We start from the raw sequence: 19,876 nt of genomic DNA, 5'->3' as shown, positions 1-19,876 counted from the left end.
CACAGGATCACCTCCGGCATTTCCTTAGCACGTTGTCCATGTTCGTGTGTAGACAGTGATTGGCCCACTCAGTGCTGGTGCATTTTCAGAGGCAGACTAGAAACCGTCCAGTGCCTGCTAGTGGGACAGAGGACCCCCGCCCACAGAAGCAGAGGACGTCCCTTTTCCTCCAGAGCTGGGGAAGGCAGCCATTATCCTGGGGCAGGACCTGGTCCAGGTGTGTGTCCTTTCTGAAGTCCCCACGTTCAGTGGGCATCGTTCTGCCTGAGAAAGGCCCCCTCAGCCCTAGAGTCAGGAGCAGTGAGGGGCTGTCTCCGGCCCTGGCCCAGGATCACAACCTGAAACCATCCTATCTTTGGGAAGATGGGCCTCCTTCAGGAGCCAGGGAGAGGACTGGCCCCTCTCCCCGCCTCCAGGTCCAGGATGCCCAGGACTCTGTAAGAACTCTTCATTCGAGGAGGAGTCCTGGAGAGCGTGTGTGTCTCGTCAGCCCAGGAAGTGAAAGAACCAAACCCCAATGCTCAGGTTCTAACCGAAGCAGAATTTCCATGTACTTTTCAAGTCCAGATTTACTGTGTTCAGCAAGGACACCTGCCCCTCCCCACTAGGTAAGTGGGTGCTGGGGAAGGGCTGTCTGGGCATGGGGACAGCCTCCTCCCCTCTTACGTGGCCTTGGGGGACCCCAGGGAAAGTCTTCCTTGCTCTCCTTCCCTCAGAGGGAGGGGCTGGCCTCATGCTCCTGGGGTCCCCACTGTGTCCCCACTCCTGATGAAGAGCCACCCATGGACCTCGTGTCAGGAGTGTGGTCTGCCGCTGCTCCTGGGCTCCCAGCCAGGGGCCTGGCGGCTGCATGGAGGGACTAGATTGCTTTTGGGGGGAGGGGTGCTCACTGGTGACCCTGCTCACCATCCCCCACAGTGGTCTGCAATCCAGGCTCTGTGCCCAGCGTAGGTCAATCACCAGCACCCCACATGTTCCTGCCATGGGAGCAATCATTCAGCATCACCCCATTGCACAGAGGAGGAGAGCGGGCCCCAGAGAGGGGAGGCAAATGGCTCCAGCCAAAGGGCTCCTCCGCAGAGAAGCTGGAAGGCCAGCCCTCCCAAGCCCCCACTAGCCCACCCAGAGACTCCCTGAGCCCAGAGTGAGCCCTCCCCTGCCTGCCCAGCCACTCGCTGGTCCCTGAGTTTGATGACGGCCTGTTCTTCTTGGCTCTGAAGGTGTTGCTGGTCGACTAGGAGGGGGAGTCCAGCTGGCGGGACAGGCGGTAGCTACAGGACAGAGTGACACGTCTGAGCTAGCAGGAGCCACACTCTGGTCTCCCTCCCAGAGCCTGCCCGGGAGCTGGAATCTGGGTGCCCTAGGGGCCAGCATGCAACAGAGTCTCTGCTGACCAGGGAGCCGTGACCTTCAGGGATAGTCCACTCTGTCCTTTCCCCGCTCTTGCCCATCCTCACCTCTCCTCACTGTGGGGCTCCGAGACCCAGAACCAGGCCCCATAGGGCTCCTCGGGCTCCAGCTTGTAATGATTTTGCAGCCTCCGGAGCAGCTGGATTTCCTGGGGCTGGAGGGAGGACTGGCTGCAGTCAAGGACTGGGCTGGGGAGGATGCAGGGCCTCGTGGGGGCGGGGGGGTAGGATGGGGCAGGGGCCAAGTCCTGGAGCCCCAGCTCATATCTAAAAAGGGCTGAAATCCCTGAAGGCCCACGGGGTCCCTCATTAGAGTAACAACACCCTCACACTCGGGCACCCTGGTGGTGGGCCCCTCCTCCCTGGCCTCCTTCCTGTCCCTCTGACTCTAGCCAGGGCTGCAGCCAGGGGCAGGCTGGACCTCTGTCCCGGGTCCTGCCAGGAAGATGAGGCAGAATGAGGAGAAGAGAAGGGGAAGGGAGGGACCAATCTTCTCCCTGCCCTGAGTCAGCCTCCATTGCTGCCACCAGGTCCCCTGGCCCAGCCATGCACTTAGCTAGACCCTGGGAGGGAGTCTGCATTCCAGGCCAGCTGGGTGGGGCAGGGGGTATTCAGTGACCTTTGCATCCCCAGATATCCAACCCACCTGGCCTTGCACCCTGAGACTTGCTGCCCAGCGTGGGCATGGTTCTGGGGCTCAGCGGACTCTGGGGCCACAGAGCACTTGGCAGTGGTGAGGGAACATGAGGGACCAGTCAGGTGTGAAGCCATGGGTCTTGGGCACGTCCACAGCAGGACTGGGTCATGATACACATTCTGTGTGCAGGTCCCCTGTGAACACCTAACCCTCTCATTGGGGAGGCCTGTGTGACTGGTGCACCTGTCCTCCACCTACCCCAGAAGAGCGGCCACATTCAAGCATTTCCATGCCCAACCCTCAGGGACAGTTGGGAAGCTGAGGTCCAGAGAGGCAGGGACTGGCCCAGGACAAATGAGGGGTGCAGAGTCCAAGGAGCAGGGCTGCTCTCCAGTCCTAGGCCAGCATCAACCCACCCATGAGGTTTGCTTTGGGGATGAGAGCCCCTCAGATCCTTGGGGATAGCTCCCCACCCCGTCCCATGTGGGGACATGACCTTGGGCATCCCCAGGCAGGTAGAAGCATGTGTACCTGTGTGCGCAGACACACACACACACACACACACACACACACACACACACATATACTCTGACTGCCCAGCTGGGGGTCAGAAGGGGAGGACACCCTGGGAGCGAGGTGGGTGACAAAAAGAAGAAAGAGGTCGGAGACAGCTAGGCCATGGGGCAGGGGCATCAGGACTCCTGGCCATACCCCAGATCCACAGCATGGCGAGGGGATACACGTCAGGCTGATAGTCAGGGGGTCCCCAAGGGGCCCAGGAGGGTTGCCAGGGCACTGGGAGAGGACAGGGTCTGGGGTCCGGTGTCCATCACCTCCCTGGGCACCTTGAAGTAGGAACAGAAACCCCCCACTAGTGTGGAGGGGGCTACAGCACAAAAGGCCTCAGCTTACTCTACTGTCAGTTGGGCTGTAGAGATGGGTGTCTCCAGGATTCCACAGGCTTGTAGAAGAGCCTGCTGGCCTTGGATCTCCGTCCCTGACCCACTGTGCTCCCAGTCCTAGGAAAATGCTTTGTACTCCCTCGAGGTCCTTCTGAGCAGAGGGCAGCCTGGGGGCTTGGGGGGCTGAGGACCTGGTATGCAGAACGTGGCAGAGCACTGACCACTGCTCGGGGGACCAAGGTCAGGACCCTCCTAGGTGCAGCCTCAGGGTTCCCATTTGGAAGAGGTTCCAGAGTCAGTGCTCTGGGCATGGTGAGGAGGCCTTAGGAAGGAACTGAGCACCAGGACAGGAAAGGGAAACAGGGACAAGGGAGAGTTCTGAGGGTTTCTCACATCGTCCCTGGAGCCCTCAGATCCTGCTCCTGTGAGACACTCAGAGACAGAGACAGAGACTGAACACAGGAGAGAGGAAACCAGGAGAAGTCACAGACTTTCCTCCATCAGCTTGGAAATGACATCCCATCCTTTTGCTCCATTCTCTTAGAGTGCAGTCACAGAGGGGACGGGACTCCCCAGGGATGTGTGACCAAAATTCGGGAATGCCCGGGAACCACTGTGGAGACTGCCCCGCACATGGGCACAGACGAGGCCTGGGGACCTGAGCCTCAACTTAATGGGAGCCCCTGGAAGTCTGTGTCGCCAGGGGATAAGGTTGGAATCAGTTCATTGCAACCTTCCCACGGGGCCTGGGACAAAGGGGTGGCTTTCCTGGACCCCAGAGCAGACCCAGCCCCTCTGAGCGTGTTCCATGCCCCGCCCAGCCCCTGGCTCATCCTTGCATTGCCAAGTGTGTGCCCCAGCCTCCTGTGATAGCAGGAACGGAATGTATGTAGAGGTCCTACCCCGATGGTGTCCCTAGAAGTAGAAGCCAGAACACCCCACTGTGCAGATGGGGAGCCTGGGGAGTCCCTGAGAGGCACAGGGTCTGTCCAGGGTCACGGCCCTGGTCACGAGCAGAAGCCTGGTCTGAAACCAGCTCTGCGTCCTCACAGCGGGGACACTGGCTGCACCCAGGCCCCCTGGGGGCTGTGGGTGGGCGGTGTGGGTGTCACTGTATGGATGGGGCATGGGGTGGAGGGTGAGCATAGAGCTGCTGGGGGAGGGGGGCCCTTGGGGGCTCTTGTAGGAGAAGGAAGTCGGGCAAGGGAGCCCCAGGCAGTGGTGACCTCACTTCCCTGACAACGGACCCCAACAGAATTTGGAACTCGGGTAACCAGGCACCCACATTCCAGAGCCAGCTCCCTGCCCAGCTCATTTCGTTGGAGATCCTCGAACGAAGAACATGTTTGCGTGTTGCATCCCCAAGTCCGGAGGCTGCAGGCTGAGGAAAGCGCGCCCTGCAAACACTTCCCCTCGCTGGGGATGTCGTGTCAGGGCTCCCCGACGCCTCTGGCCATTTGGCAGGAAGGACCAAAAGGTGACACCATGAGGCCCAGAGCCGGCCAGCCCAGCCCCACAAACTCTGATCTGACTGTACAGCCCCAGGTCCCCTCCCTCTGTGTGTGTGTGTGTGTGTGTGTGTGTGTGTGTGTGTGTGTGTAAGAGGGGTCTTGTAGGGTGGGGCCACTCCAAGCAGGAGCAGGCTGATGAGGGGTCAATGTCCAGTGGGCAGGTCATGTTCACACCCCAGGTCAAGCCTGGCTGGGTGGGACAGGGTGTGCGGGGGCTGCGCCCTTCTGCCCAAGGTTTATCCCGAGCCCTGCAGGGATGGGTCACTGCATCCCAGGTGCAGGGCTGTGCACACACAGGTCTGTGTCTTATCTGGGAGCAGCAGGAGGCCTGGGCAGGAGGACAGTGAAGACAGCCGGGCAGGGCTGTGATGCCTCTGGGCTGGCTACCGGTCCCTGTCTTTGCAGAAGACCATGGATGAGACTGAGAGGAAGCTGGTGGACACGCCCTCCTCTCCAGGAGCAGGGACAGGGGATCACCTGGGAAGGATTCTGACTCCGCCCAGGCCACTGTCCCCAGTAGTCATTCACTCAGTGACTATGATCCAGGAGCCAGAGCCCACGGAGGCCGAGCCCGAGGGTGAGAAGTCTGGGGCTGGGTGTGTGTGGTGTGTGGGGATGGGTCAGTGCTGGCCCCACGGGAGGAGCCCCCAGAGGCTGGTGTGGGTCCAGGAACAAGGACCGGGCTCAGAGCACCCAGTGGGTGGACTGCAGTCGGGGGGACGTCCCGGGGAAGGTTCCTTCCTGGCTGCAGCTTCTCTGGGACACCCTGGGCTGGGTTCTGTCTCTGCAAAGGCCACGAGAGGCAGGCAGGAGGGCGAGCTTACCTCCTCTCACAGATGCTCCACTATCTGAGGAACTAGAGCCGGCTCCAAGTTCATGGGCAGCTCCAGAGGGAGGGGTGGTGCCTGCAGCGACTTCAGCAGGAGACCAGGAGCCAGCAGGTGACCTGGCACCTGCCCACGGAGAGCCTGAAGCTGTGCAGGAAGAGCCTGCTGGAGAACCTGCCCACGGAGAGCCTGCCCCTGAGCCCGGCACTGTTCCTGCCCCCACACCTGCCCCTCTCTGTGTTCCTGTTCTTGCCCCTGCCCCAAATCCTGCCCCTGCTCCTGCCCCTGCCCCTGTCTCTAGTCCAGATCCTGCAAAGGATGAAACTCCTGCCCCTGCCCCTTGCTCTGCCTGTGCTCCTGTTTCTGCCCCAGACCCAGCTCCTGCCCCAACTCCTGCCAGAGCCACTGCCCTTGCCCCTGCCTGTGCTCCTGTTCCTACCCTCCAGCTCTTGCCCCTGCTCCTGCCCCTTCCTCTACCCCTGCCAGAGCAGCTGCCCCATCCCCTGCCCCTGCCTGTGCTGCTGTTCCTGCCCCAGAACCAGCTCATGCCCCAACCCTTGCCCCCTCCCCTGCCAGAACTGCTGCCCCTTCCCCTGCACCTGCCTGTGCTGCTGTTCCTGCCCTGGACCCAGCTCCTGCCCCGGCTCCTGCCCCTTCCCCTGCCAGAGCCGCTGACCCTTCCCCTGTCCCTGCCTGTGTTCCTGTTTCTGCCCCAGACCCTGATCCTGCTCCTGCCCCAACTCCTGCCCCTTCCCCTGCCAGAACAGCTGCCCCTTTCCCTGCCCCTGCCTGTACTCTGGTTGCTGCCCCGGACCAAGCTCCTGCCCCAACTCCTGCCCCTTCCCCTGCCAGAACTGCTGCCCCTTTCCCTGCCCCTGCCTGTGCTCCAGTTCCTGCCCCAGACCCTACTCCTTCCCCAACTCCTGCCCCTTCCCCTGCCAGAACTGCTGCCCTTTTCCCTGCCCCTGCCTGTGCTCTGGTTCCTGCCCTGGACCCAACTCCTGCCCCAGCTCCTGCCCCTTCCCCTGCCCCTGCCTGTGCTCCGGTTCCTGCCCCAGACCCAGCTGCTGCTCCAACTCCTGCCCCTTCCCCTGCCAGAACTGCTGCCCCTTTCCCTGCCCCTGCCTGTGCTCCAGTTCCTGCCCAGGACCCAGCTCCTGCCCCAGACACAGCTCCTGCCCCTTCCCCTGCCCCTGCCTGTGCTCCAGTTCCTGCCCTGGACCCAGCTGCTGCCCCAACACCTGCCCCTTCCCCTGCCAGAACTGCTGCCCCTTTCCCTGCCCCTGTCTGTGCTCCGGTTCCTGCCCCAGACCCAGCTCCTGCCCCAAATCCTGCCCCTTCCCCTGCCAGAACTGCTGCCCCTTTCCCTGCCCCTGCCTGTGCTCCGGTTCCTGCCCAGGACCCAACTCCTGCCCCAGACCCTGCTCCTGCCCCAACTCCAGCCCCATCCCCTGCCAGAACTGCTGCCCCTTTCCCTGCCCCTGTCTGTGCTCTGGTTCCTGCCCTGGACCCAGCTCCTGCCCCAAATCCTGCCCCTTCCCCTGCCCCTGCCTGTGCTCCAGTTCCTGCCCCAGACCCAGCTCCTGCCCCAACTGCTGCCCCTTCCCCTGCCAGAACTGCAGCCCCTTCCCCTGACCCTGCCTGTGCTCTGGTTCCTGCTCAGGACCCAGCTCCTGCCCCATATCCAACTCCTGTCCCAGCTCCTGCCCCTTCCCCTGCCCCTGCCTGTGCTCTGGTTCCTGCCCAGGACCCAGCTCCTGCCCCAGACCCAGCTCCTGCCCCCAATCCTGCCCCTTCCCCTGCCAGAACTGCTGCCCCTTTCCCTGCCCCTGCCAGAGCCACTGACCCTTCTTCCCCTGTCCCTGCCTGTGCTCCTGTTCCTGCCCCAGACCCTACTCCTTCCCCAACTCCTGCCCCTTCCCCTGCCAGAACTGCTGCCCCTTCCCCTGCCCCTGTCTGTGCTCCAGTTCCTGCCCAGGACCCAGCTCTTGCCCCAGACCCAGCTCCTGCCCCAGACCCAGCTCCTGCCCCAGCTCCTGCCCCTTCCCCTGCCAGAACTGCTGCCCCTTTCCCTGCCCCTGCCAGAGCCACTGACCCTTCCCCTGTCCCTGCCTGTGCTCCTATTCCTGCCCCAGACCCTACTCCTTCCCCAACTCCTGCCCCTTCCCCTGCCAGAACTGCTTCCCCTTTCCCTGCCCCTGCCTGTGCTCTGGTTCCTGCCCTGGACCCAACACCTGCCCCAGACCCAGCTCCTGCCCCAGCTCCTGCCCCTTCCCCTGCCAGAACTGCTGCCCCTTCCCCTGCCCCTGTCTGCGCTCCAGTTCCTGCCCAGGACCCAGCTCCTGCCCCAGACCCAGCTCCTGCCCCAGCTCCTGCCCCTTCCCCTGCCCCTGCCAGAACCACTGACCTTGCCCCTGCCCATGCTCCTGTTCCTGCCCCAGACCCTGCTCCTGCCCCAACTCCTGCCCCTTCCCCTGCCAGAACTGCTGCCCCTTTCCCTGCCCCTGCCTGTGCTCTCGTTCCTGCCCAGGACCCAGCTCCTGCCCCAGACCCAGCGCCTGCCCCAGCTCCTGCCCCTTCCCCTGCCAGAACTGCTGCCCCTTCCCCTCCCCCTGCCTGTGCTCCTGTTCCTGCCCCAGACCCAGCGCCTGCCCCAGCTCCTGCCCCCTCCCCTGCCAGAACTGCTGCCCCTTCCCCCTGCCCCTGCCTGTGCTCCTGTTCTTGCCCCTGACCCAGCTCCTGCCTTGGATCCTGCACCTGCCACTGCTGCTGACCCTGTCCCTCCCCTTGCTCCTGCCCCTGTCCCTGCTCTTGCTCCTGTCCCTGCCCCTATCCCAACACCTGCCCCTACTCCTGCTCTTGCAGGGCTCCCAGAGCCACATCCAGAGCCCACAGCCCTGCAGGGAGAGCTCCTTGTGCAATTACCCTTAGTTCCTTCACCCGAACCCGATGTCCCGCCAGAATGTTTCATCCCCTCCCCCTATGTTCTTTCTCTCTGGTACATATTGACTGTTACTTTATCTTTTCATGTTCTGTATACTGTTTATTATTTGTTTTAAGTAAAATTACTTGTTTTCAATTGAACACATCATGCACGTTGAGTATATTCACAATGTTGTGCCACCCCACCAGAGAACATTGCTGCAGAATATCTCCTTCCCCAAAGGAGTCCCTGAACCAGAAGCCCTCCCTGCCCATTTCTCCCCCAGCGCACACCCTCAAAACCCCTAAGCTGCTCTGTTTCTTTACCTGTTCTGGATGTTTCTGTAAGTGGAATCACAATAGGTACCTTTGTGTCTGCCCACCTATTTTCAAAGGGGACTCTTTTTTTCTGTGTTTATTTGACATAGCATTTCCCTTATTCGATACTGAAATCCCCGATGGATTACAGATCAGACATAATCATAGAGACCACTTTAGGAATTATGGGCACAATCTCAGGGCCGAGACCCCTGTTCCTGCTGGGACACCATGGCCTGACCTCAGACAGGAAACAGCTGGCTCTTCCTGTGACCCACACAGAAACCAGGGAAATGCAGAAAGCTAGTAGACACACCACAAAGGGCAAAAGCATTGCTCACAACCCAAGGCCAGAGAAAGGTTTCCCCTGCCTCTGGTCCAAACCATGCTCCAAGTCACTGGGTTCCACAGGGACAGAGACCAAACACATGCAAGTCCAAGGGGGAGGACAGGCACGCGGGGAGTATGTGTCAGAGATGCAGGAGCTCCTGGGGAAGGACTCCAGCAAAGGAAACCCTACGGAGGCAGCACTGGTCACGTTCAGGTCAGCAGGTTTCTGGTCCGGGGACCAGCAGCCCTGGGGAGAATGTGAGGACACAGAAGTCCCCCATCGGTCCCCTGGAGAGAAGGGTGACGGGCACCCCTGTCTGGGAGAACAGTGAGCCGCACCCATCCCAGGTCACAGGTGCACCCAAGACCTAGCACGCTCGTCCTCAGACTCACCCCTGGAAACTCTCACTCAGTTTTTCACAGATGTATTTTCAGGAGTGTTCATCACAGCGGCGGTGGAGAGAGCAGGCTATGCACCAACGCTAATGCCCAAGGAGATGGATGGGATCCTCGGTCCCAGTCCTCATGAAAGGATGCCCTGTAGCTACTGTCACAGCTTCCTCTGGGGCACAGGATCTGGGAAGCCCTCCTGAGACTCCCCTCCTGCCACCCTGCTCCTGGGAACATTCAGAATTGTCTGAGGAGGAGGTGGAGAGGATCCAGGATGACAGCAGGTCTGAGGAGAAGGACGGTCAGCACTGGGAGGACAGTTGGACGTGCCCTGAGCCACCATCCAGGGCCCGGGCTATGATGCCCTCGGACTTCACCCCAAATAATGGCTCCTGATGTAGGGACCCTACTTCGTGGTTTCACTCCCTCCCTCCCTACATCATTTATTCACTCCATCATTCATTCCCCCCCCCGTCTCTTTCCTGCCCCTCCACCCTTCCATCCTCCCTCCCTCCCTCTTTCCCTCACTCCCATCCTCCCTCAGGCCCTCCCTCATTCAGCAGAGGATCTGGGGTCCCTGCTGTGTACTGAGCACTGGGGCTTCATCAGTGAGCACCCCCCAACCCATGCAGTCACGTCCACTGTGGGTGGTGACAGGGGCCAGTCCTCAGGGTGAGCAGGGGTGATGAGCACCAGGAATCTGCTCCTGAAAACAGAGACCAGTTGCGCAAAGAAAAGAATGGACAGACCCATGCTTAGCACTTCCTCTAGAAAAATCTAGTCCTGAAAAGTAAGTATGTCCTAGACTTAACGCAATGTGAGTTCTCATGGCAGGTACGCACTGATTCCTAGAACCAACGAAGAGTAAATCATCCAGTGTCGATGGGGGTTTGTGACACACCTTTTCTGACCAAATGAGAGCACTTCAGCCAACATCTCCAGGGCCTCCAAGTCTTCCCAAGGCCTCTGCAATCCTCTGATTCTTCCATCGACCTCCTTGGGAAGCTCTGTCCTATTGTCTTCCTTGTCACCTGCCTCTTCTGGAACCCTTCTGTGGCCTCCCCACCAGGGCCACCCTCACCGGGATTTCCCATGACCTGTGGCTAGGTGCCCGTATCCTGTGCTGGGCCCCATGAGCCCCGTGCTTTGTGCAAGGCCTGTGTGCTCACTCTGGGTCACTTGGCATCTCCCCTTGCAGCAGGCTGCATCTTCCTGTGCTGGGTCTCCTCTGAGCAGTCTGTGAGGCTGGACTGTGCCCATGTCACGGGTACTGAAGCGTGAGTCTGGTCCAGATGACCCACTCCCAGTCCCAGCATGTAGAGATTGGGCCAAGGGTGGTTCCCAAGCAGAGGAGGACTTGGGCCCAGGGGGCCTGAGGGAGGGCATGGCATAGTGAGCCTGCAGAAGGAGAGCAAGCACTGTGGCGGCCTGGTGCTCAGGCCTGCTGGGAGACCAGGTCCCACATGCACTGGCTCTGTCCCCAGGACTGGAGGCCATCAGGGTATCCACACTCCCAGGCTGCAGGCTGGCAGTGACTTGCAGGGGGGAGGCACCGCTGGTACAGGAGAGAGCCCTCCACAGGGAGGAGGGGACAGGCGCTCCCCCAGCAGCTAGAGGAACTCAGGGTGTCCACACTCTCAGGCTGCAGGCTGGCAGTGACTGGCAGGGGGGAGGCACCACTGGTGCAGGCGAGAGCCCTCCCCAGGGAGGAGGGGGCAGGTGCTCCCTCAGCAGCAGGTGCACTGGGGAGGGCTGAGGGGGCATCAGCAGACAGCAGTGGCTGCAGCTGGGGTCTCCACACAGGCCCCTGCCTCAGGCCCAGCACGAGATTGGATGGCCTTTGTCCCCGAAACACAAAGTCTGGCCCAAGACCCCTCCCTCAAGCCCCCACTCCCAATCCTTTGTACTCAGCTCAAGGGACAAGAAATGGCCAATAGTTTAGGTGGTGTTGGGTGCACAGGGACATTTGCTTTTCTGGCCCATGCTGTTAACACTGCTGGCATTTTAAAGATCTCAAGGCTTTGATTCAAAAACTGTAGGAAGATAGCTTCGTAGCTTTCTGGAAACCTGTCTCTGTGCCTTGCAGCCCTCCCATCCCACCAGCTCTGCTCAGAATCCCTCCAGGCCACAGACCCACAGTCTTGGGTCCTCAGATGGCCCAGACGATGTGATCCAGGTGGGGCAGCAGGACACACTACGGATTTCAGCAACCCCCCCCTCCCAGAAAGTGAGGGTATCACGGGGCGAGCTGTCTGAAAACAGCCAGGTCAGGGTTCCAGGAAGACACCAGGGGCACAGGAGGAACTGGGGAGCATCTAAAGGTCAGGTGGGGACAGTCAGAGCTTCCAGGCCCTATTCCCTAACGCTCCTCATCACTCAGCCTTTCTTCCAGTGAATCTGCTTGGTTTCTGTTTGCCCCAACTGTTACCCGTTGCCCTGGGCAGCAGAGACTCACATATACCTTTAAATGTTTAGGACATCAAATGCCCTCCAGTAGCCACCTCACTACAGTTGGTGGTAAGCAAGAAGTCACTAAGGTCTCTAAGGGTCTGGATTTGGTGTTTCCCTCTTCTGAGATGGGGACACCTGTGGAAGGTGCAGGTGGCCGGCTGGGGTGGGGGCAGGCACCTGACATGGACAGATGGGGTAGGTGAGGCCCGAGGCCCCGGGGGTGTGTGTCCGGCATCTGCACTGAACAGGTATTCAAAGCTGCAGATTGGCTGGGATCATCTTCAGGCTGAAGGAAGATGAGGGGAGCAGAGGGGAGCAGAGGAGGCTCAGCTTAGACAGGAGAGGGTCGAGCCACTCCTTTGGGGAAAAGTGGGCCAGGTCCAGGTTCATGGGGACAGACCTTAGGCCACTGTGTTACGTGAAATAAGCCAGTCCCTAAAGGACAGATACTGGAGGACCCCACTCGTGAGGGACGGAGAGCACTCCGATTCACAGAGGTGGAAGGAGCTGCTGGGTGCCAGGGCTGGGGAGGGGGAATGGGGGTCAGGGTCTCGTGGGTAGAGGTTCAGTTTGGGATGACAATGAAGTTGTGGCGATGGATGGAAGTGGCAGGTGCAGAGCAGTGAATGTACGTATTGCCACTGAATTGTACCCTGAAACGTGCTTAACGGGATCAGTCATATGTCCACTACACCACAATAGGAAAGTAGTGAGTCAGGAGGACGGGGCCATCGCGAGTCCCAGGAGGGCCCTGGAGCAGGGACCCTGTATCTTGGTTCTCGCTCTCACGCTCTGCCCCTTGTTGGTGACCGAGCTCACAGTAGGCACTCAGTGAATGCTTGCTAACACATAGTGCAGAGAGAGTCCACAAGTGCAAACCCTCCAGTGGGCACTGAGGGATCCCAACAGGACGCGCATCCAGGCAGAGCCAGTGCCCACATCTCACAAACACCAGCACAGAAATAGCCATTTAAAACCAAGGCAGGAACCAGAAATAACCCAGAGGGCTCCATGCTCCTGGAGGCTGTGCTAGTGGTCACAGCCTCTGGCAGTCAGAGAGGTGGCTCGGCGCACCCCTGACCCTGAAGGCCCATGGCTGCCGCGAGGTGCAGGGACTGGGAGGAAGACCCAGCCAGGGCCTGTTCTGGCTCCAGGGCTGCTGCAGGGCCGCTCCCAGCCCATCAGGCGATGTCTGTTTAGAACCAGGGAGAAAACCTTTTCCCTCAATTGCTCTTTTTAAATATGGTTGCTCAGCATTGACACAGAAAAACATTCGACATAAAACTGGAGCCGTTCACAGCTGCAAATGACCCAGAAATGATCGAAATGCACTGACCACAAAGAAAGGAACCTGTGCCCCAGGCAGGCCTCCTGTGCATGGGGGCAGCTAGGGGCCCTGGACATGCCCGAGCGGGCAGTGCTGGACTCCACAGTTGAGGGGACAGAAGAAGGAATGTGCTCTTATGGCTCCGCTCAGACAGGCAACCCTGATGGAGACGGGGCGAGCCCCTCATGCGTTCTGGATGTCCTGGTGATTCTTGGGCACTGCCCGAATCTCAGCATCTTCATGACCCGAGGGGGGGGAGGGCAGCCCAGCAGCCTCAGGTCCCACGTGGCCTCCAGGGCTTGGTGGGCTTGTGGTTCAGGTGGCTCTTGTCAGGCCACATGGCCTCCATCCCATTGGCCAGGTCGACCCCCATTGCCTGGTGACAGGCCAATGTCAGTCAGTGAACCTCCACCACTGACCCCCCCAAAAAGGCCCCCATATAGTAAAAGTTGCCCTGGTGCCTGGGGATGTGGGCCTGGGACTGCGGCCGGCGCGCGTAGCTGAAGTTCTCATTGGCCACCCAGTAGAAACTGGGGTACAAAGTGACAAAGGGGGGGGACAGGATCTCCACACCCACATGGTCATGGAACCTCATGTCCACATCCGCGCACACCAGGTCGTCCACCTCACGGAGGAAGCGCTGATCACAGAAGCGGCTGATCATCGCCATGTGCTGCATGGACACATCCTGCCAGAGCAGGGGCGCCACAGACCCCGAGGACCACCACCCTCCGGCCTTCCCGGAGAGGCACACAGGCCCGGCAGCTGGTGGTTGGTGAAGACGTACTAGGTGACCCTGTGTCCACCATGAGGAGCACCACCCTCCACCCTTCCCAGAGGGGCACATGGGCCCGGCAGCTAGTGGTTGGTGAAGATGTACTAGGTGACCCTGTGTCCGCCATGAGGACCACTGCCCTCCGGCCCTCACAGAGGGGCACACAGGCACAGCAGCCAGCTGGTCAGTGAAGACCTAGTAGGTGACCCTGTGTCCCACCATGAAGTGCTTCTTCGCCGTCTGCAGGACCAGCTCCAGGAAGACCACATAGCTACAGGGACAGGGGACAGGGTGAGAGGAGGGTCACTGCCAGAGGCTGGCCACAGGACCCCGAAGCTGAGGGCCATAGACCTGTGTACCTTCTTCAAGGGGTCAGGCCCTGGGCTGCTTTAAGCAACAGCCACTCTCCTGGCCTCTCCTGAGTGAGTCTGCCCATGGGGCCTCCCTACCTTCTGCTCCCAGAGATGGGGGCCGTCAGCACCCCATCTTACAAAGGGGTGCCTAAGGCTTAAGAGGTTGGAAGCCCATGCAGCCCCACATGGGCTCTAGCATGCTGGAGCCAGGAGCACTCCCCCTGTGCTGAGCTCCCGGGCAAACCCCCAGGTCCTGTCCCCACCTGCCGGGAGCGAAGCACCTTGGGGAACAGACCTTGTTTCTATGCCCTACAGTCTGGGTAGAACCAGCAGGGCCGGCCACCAGCCCCATTTTGTTTTGAGTAGGATGTCACCGGCCCCCACAGAGCTGTCTCCACCTCCTGTAGGGTCCTCCCTTGAAGGCTACTGGGCATCCTGCTAACAAGGTCCTCAGTAAACCACTGGTATTCCTAGGAGGGGTCACCCTCGAACTCCCCCAGATTTGGTCCAGTCCATGTGCAGGGAAGGGGAAAGAGGACCTCTGGAAGAAGAAGGAGCTTGCTTAGGCCCCAGCCTTGAATCCAAGGGTGTAAGCCTCCAGGTCCAGGTCTACATCTCCCCAGACAAGAAGTTGGGAGTCTTATCCAACCACCTCACATGACTGGTCCCCCTTTGAGGGGACTACCTGCTCCCCACCATGGGGACAGCAGCTCCCCCATCATCAGGCAAGTGTGGTGAGCCCCTCTGGGACTGATTTTTTGTGTAGACACTAAGGCTACTTCCTTATGCCTGCCCCATCTCAGGCAGGTTAGCAAATTGCCCACATCGGGAAGGTGGGCTCTACATTTAAATAGTGGACAGGCACATTCAACCAGCAGACATGAGTCAGGTCATCAGGGGAAATTCGAGGCCCAGACAATGGGGAAACAAGCCAAACATGAAGCAGGGGGAGAGAAGAGTGCTCCTGGCAGAGGGCACAGTGAATGCAAAGGCTTGGACTCAGGCCTGAGGCACACATGGGACAACCACACCCCTGGGTGGCCCACAGAGGGGCAGGCCGTGGTGGGAGGGGTGAGGCTGGAGAGGATGGGCAGGAGGGGAGCAAACCACAGAGAGGCCCAAAGGTTATGTTCCGAAAAGATCACTCTGGTTACTGGAGGAGAATGGGCTCTGTGCGGAAGAGAACAGGGAGACCCCTACCCCTAACCCTAACCCAACCATAACCCTAACAACCCATAACACCAATCCTAACCACTAATACCAACCAGCAAATACATTCCTACACTTGTCTTAAAATAGATATAAGAAGCCTCATCAGAGAAACTGCAAAACTAAGAGCTCTTAAATATATTGTGCATCATAAGCAAGGGTCTCTTCACAAACATCTCAAAGGTTGTTCAATATACTGAAATCAAGCAATGTTATACTCTGCAATAAATTTTTAAATAAAAACATGTGGTCATATTAATTGATGCAGAAAAGGTTCTAACCAAAATCCAATGTCTGTTGCTGATATAAACACTCCTGAAAACAGGAATAAGGGGTAATTTTTTTCAATAAATCTATAGCAAACACCATGCTCAAGTCTGAAGATTGACAGCTCTACTCCGAAATCGGCAACAAGGACAGGATGCTGGCTTTCAAAGAAGGACAGATACTGTATGATTTCACCTCTTGAGGTATCTAGAGACAGAAAGCTGAATGTGGCAGCAGGGCCGAGGGGAAAGGGAAATGGGGAGTTAGTGTTTCATGCATACAGTCTCCCTTGGGGAGAAAGAAAAAGTTCTAGAGATTGATGTACAACCGTGTGAACTCAGCTAAGGCCAGAGAACTGTGAACCTGAAATGTTTTAAGTGGTAAATGTTATTTATGTTTAGACACAGTGAAAAAATGAAGGACTGATACATGTCACCACGTGGATGGACACTGAAAACAGCCCCAGTGACAGAAGCCACCCAGAAAACGCCACCCAGATTGGAGCCATCTGTGCTCCTTAAATCCATCAGGGTTGTGCAAATATGGGAAAGTCTCGGGAGCAGTTGCAGAAGAAGAAAACTGGATCCGAATGGAGCAGGACATTTCAGACAGTGGGGCAGGTGGCGACAGTTCAAGTGGACCTGTGGTCTGGATTATAATATGGAAACCGCGGTGATTTCCTCGTTCAGGGCTACGTGGTGGTTCCGCGGGAGCGTGTCCCTGTTCGGGGTAAAACGCATTGAAGTATCCCGTGTGGTAAAGAAACGACAGCTGGGGAGTCCGAGTGTGGAGATAAAGCGTATTTGTGCTGCTGTGACAGGTTCACTGCACCTTGAAATCACCGCAGAGTCAAGTACTCTTACAAACAACCAGGTCAGCACCAGGTCACAGGAGCAGAGACCACATCACGCTTCCTGATAGAGGCCAAGTCCTCCCAGACCCAGGTCACCCACCGCGGAGAGGCCACTCGCCAGTGTAGGAGGCCACAGGTTAGCAAGAGACTCGTGGGAGGATGACATCGGCGGCCCCTGTGTCTCAGGTACAGGAGAAGCAGCAGGATCTGGAATTCCAATTTTCCACAACGCTCCACCAAAAACTGGTTAGAACTGTGCAAATGCATGAAGGGAAGGCTCAGTCAAGTGGACTAGGGTCGCCAGAAGGGACGCTGGGCGGGGGAGCCAACCGCTCAGTGTCAATTACACGAACAACTGTCAATTACAGACCCCACATTGAAGCTCCACAACAGAGACTCATCAGTCACAGGCCCCAAAGGGGAAGACGCCAGTTTCACCTCCTCCCAGAAATCACCACCCCTGCAGCTAAGCGGATGAGAACCCTCCATCACCCCAAACCCACTTCTCTCCAGGGGACTTGCCTTCAGAACAACCCTCTCAACTTCCTCCTCCTCCTCAGTGAAATACTCAACAGGGGACAGCCCTGCTCTCAGACACCCGTGAGACACCAACAACAGACGTAGAAGGAGACAGAAAGCCCTGCCCTCAGACACCCGGGAGACACCGATAACAGACTTGGAGGGAGATGGAGAGCCCTGTCCTCGGACACCCCTGAGACACCGACGACAGACGTCGAGGGAGACGGACGGCCCTTTCCTCGGACACCCGTGAGACACTGAGCACAGACGTCGAGGGAGATGGACGGCCCTGTCCTCGGACCCCCGGGAGACACCGACGACAGACATGGAGGGAGACGGTCAGCCCTGTCCTCGGACACCCGGGAGACACCACCGACAGACGTCGAGGGCGGCACGTGGAGACCGGAAGACACTCTGCGCTCGGGGAAGAACCGACGCCGTGAGAACACCTGCTCTCCCCACAGCCGTCTGTCTGCAGAGCGCGCGCCGTCGCTACCGAACCTCCAGACACCGAACCGACAGCCCGGACCGGGTGTGGACGCGGGGAGGACCCTGCGGGGCCGAGGCGGGGGGAGCAGGAGCACCGGGTGGGCGGCCGAAGGCTCCCTGACTGCAGACTGCCTGCGGAGCCCCCGGAACCGGATCCGTGTGCGCGTAAACACGGACCCGCGGACCAGCCCAGCGGATCCGGGCCCAGGGAGGGGAGACCCCACAGCCCCGCTCGCAGCCCCGCCAGCGACCCCACGGCACCGCACACAAACCACGGAAACCCCACCGTCTACACAGCGCGCCCTTCCTCCGCGGGGTCCTGTGAGCACGGAGCCCTCGGCAGCCCCAGCTCAGGCGGCTTCTCCTCCCGAGGCGGGTGCTGAGGAGACCCGGGTCCTGTGGGTGTGGACGCGGAAACACGTCCTCCACTGCGGGTCCTGAGGAGGCCGGGCTCCTGTCAGCGTGCACGCGGCCCCACCTCCTCCGGAAGTGTCCGCATTGCGAGAGGCTCCGGTTACTACAGGCGGACAAGCCCTCTGAGCACGCAGGCCCCGCCCGGGTCAGGGAGATGTGCTCCGGCGCCCCCTGCGGGCGGCGCAGGCAGTGCAGGAGGCAGCGCCGAGTGCGGTGCACTCAGTGCCAGGGATGCACCTGTCCCCTTCCCGGGTCCAGCCAAACCCAATAAACCTTGGAAATTTCTAACTGAAATGGAGTACAATATCCTGGCTTCTCCAGAAATACTTAAGGAACAATGACTTGGAAACCATATACTATGAAATGAAATGTAGACAAAACCTTTACAACTTCCACCAAAATTCACTCAAAATTTTACGTAAATTTAAAATATACAACTATCAAAATATCAAAAAGAAAACATAAAAGAAAATCTACATGACCTTGGGTTTGGTGATGAGGTTATTTTTATATAAGATTTATTTATTTATTTGTCAGAGAGAGAGAGAGCACAAGCAGTGGTGGGGCAGGCAGAGGGAGAAGCAGACTCCCTGCTGAGCAGGGAGCCCAATGCCAGACTTGATCCCAGGACCCCAGGATCATGACCTGAGCTGAAGGCACATGCTTAACCCACTGAGCTACCAAGGCAACCCGGTGATGAGTTTTAATACACAACACCAAACACCGATCCAGAAAAGAAAAAAATTGATAACGTGAACTTTATAAAATCAAAACTTCTGCTCTGTGAAAGACCTTGCTCAGAGAACAAAAAGACAACCCAAAAACTGTGAGAAAATATTTGCAAAACACACATTTGATAAAGGATCTGTATTGAAAATGTACCAAAAACTCTCAGAACTCAACAGTAAGAATACAAATAACTTAATTATCAATGGGTAAATATCTGAACAGACACCTGCACAAAGAAGATGTACAGATAATAAACAGGCTCTACATCCTCTATCATTAGGAAGTTACCAATTTAAACAACAGTGAGATAGTGCAGCACACCTATGAGAAATGGTAGAGTCCAGAAAATGAGGGTACCAGTTGTTGAAGGGTGAGGAATGACAGGAACACTTCTTCATGCTGGGGATACCTGTAAGGCCACTTGGGAAGACTGTTTGGCAGTGTTTCCGAGGCTAAATAAATGTCACCTGAATATCCAACAATCACACTTCTAGTATTTAGACAACTGCCTTGAAAAACTGTTTCCTCACAAAAACTAGCATGCAGTTATGCACAGTAGCTCTATTCATCATAGCTAAAAACTTGAAGATCAGGGTGTCCTTCAACAGATGAATCCATAAGCAAACTGCGGTGCATCCACGTGAAGGGTGCCAGGAGGCCCCACCAGTCTGCAAGAAGGGTGCACATGGGGATGGCTGGGCCCCTGCACCCAGTCCTGTGTAAATCTACATGTGTCTACTGAGTGCTCTCATGGGTCAGGGTTTTGCTGGCACCTGGAGCTGCCCAGGCAGAATGGGGCCAGCAGCACTCTTCCCAGGTCGGAAACTGGAAAGAAGAATACATGATCTCTGACACCCTCCACAACCCTTGACTGGTTGAGCTGGATTTGAAACACTCAGTGACAAGGTAGACATTTCACTCTTCTATTAAAGCCCAGAACTGAAGGGCCCAGAAAAACAAGGCTTCAGGTCAAACCTGAACTCATGTGTGACCCTGGGCAAGTCCTGTCCACCCTGGAGGCCCAGGGAGATGGAAGAGGGGGAGAGGGCCAGTTATGTTTAAACTTAACACTGACCCTAACCCCAAACCCCTAAGCCCAGACCCTGACCCTAAGCCCAAACCGGAATCTACACCTTATTTCCTAACCACATACCAGAATCATCTGATCTTCACTATTCTACTACGCCATAAGCTGAGCATGTAGCCCTTTGTAATAACATATAATTGTGACAAGCTGTCTTATT

At 58.0% G+C, this 19,876-nt stretch overlaps 1 pseudogene; it reads right to left on the bottom strand.

Moving 5' to 3' along the window:
• Positions 1-12,266: 12,266 nt before the first annotated feature.
• Positions 12,267-14,871, bottom strand: LOC123797157 (histo-blood group ABO system transferase pseudogene; annotated as a pseudogene).
• Positions 14,872-19,876: the final 5,005 nt, after the last annotated feature.

The sequence above is a fragment of the Ursus americanus genome, chromosome 35 (assembly GCF_024610735.1).
Source record: "Ursus americanus isolate L20-20 chromosome 35, mUrsAme1.1.p, whole genome shotgun sequence".
NCBI classification, from domain to species: domain Eukaryota; kingdom Metazoa; phylum Chordata; class Mammalia; order Carnivora; family Ursidae; genus Ursus; species Ursus americanus.
The sequence above is the reverse complement of the archived record's forward strand: the minus strand, read 5'-3'. Positions and strand labels throughout refer to the sequence as shown.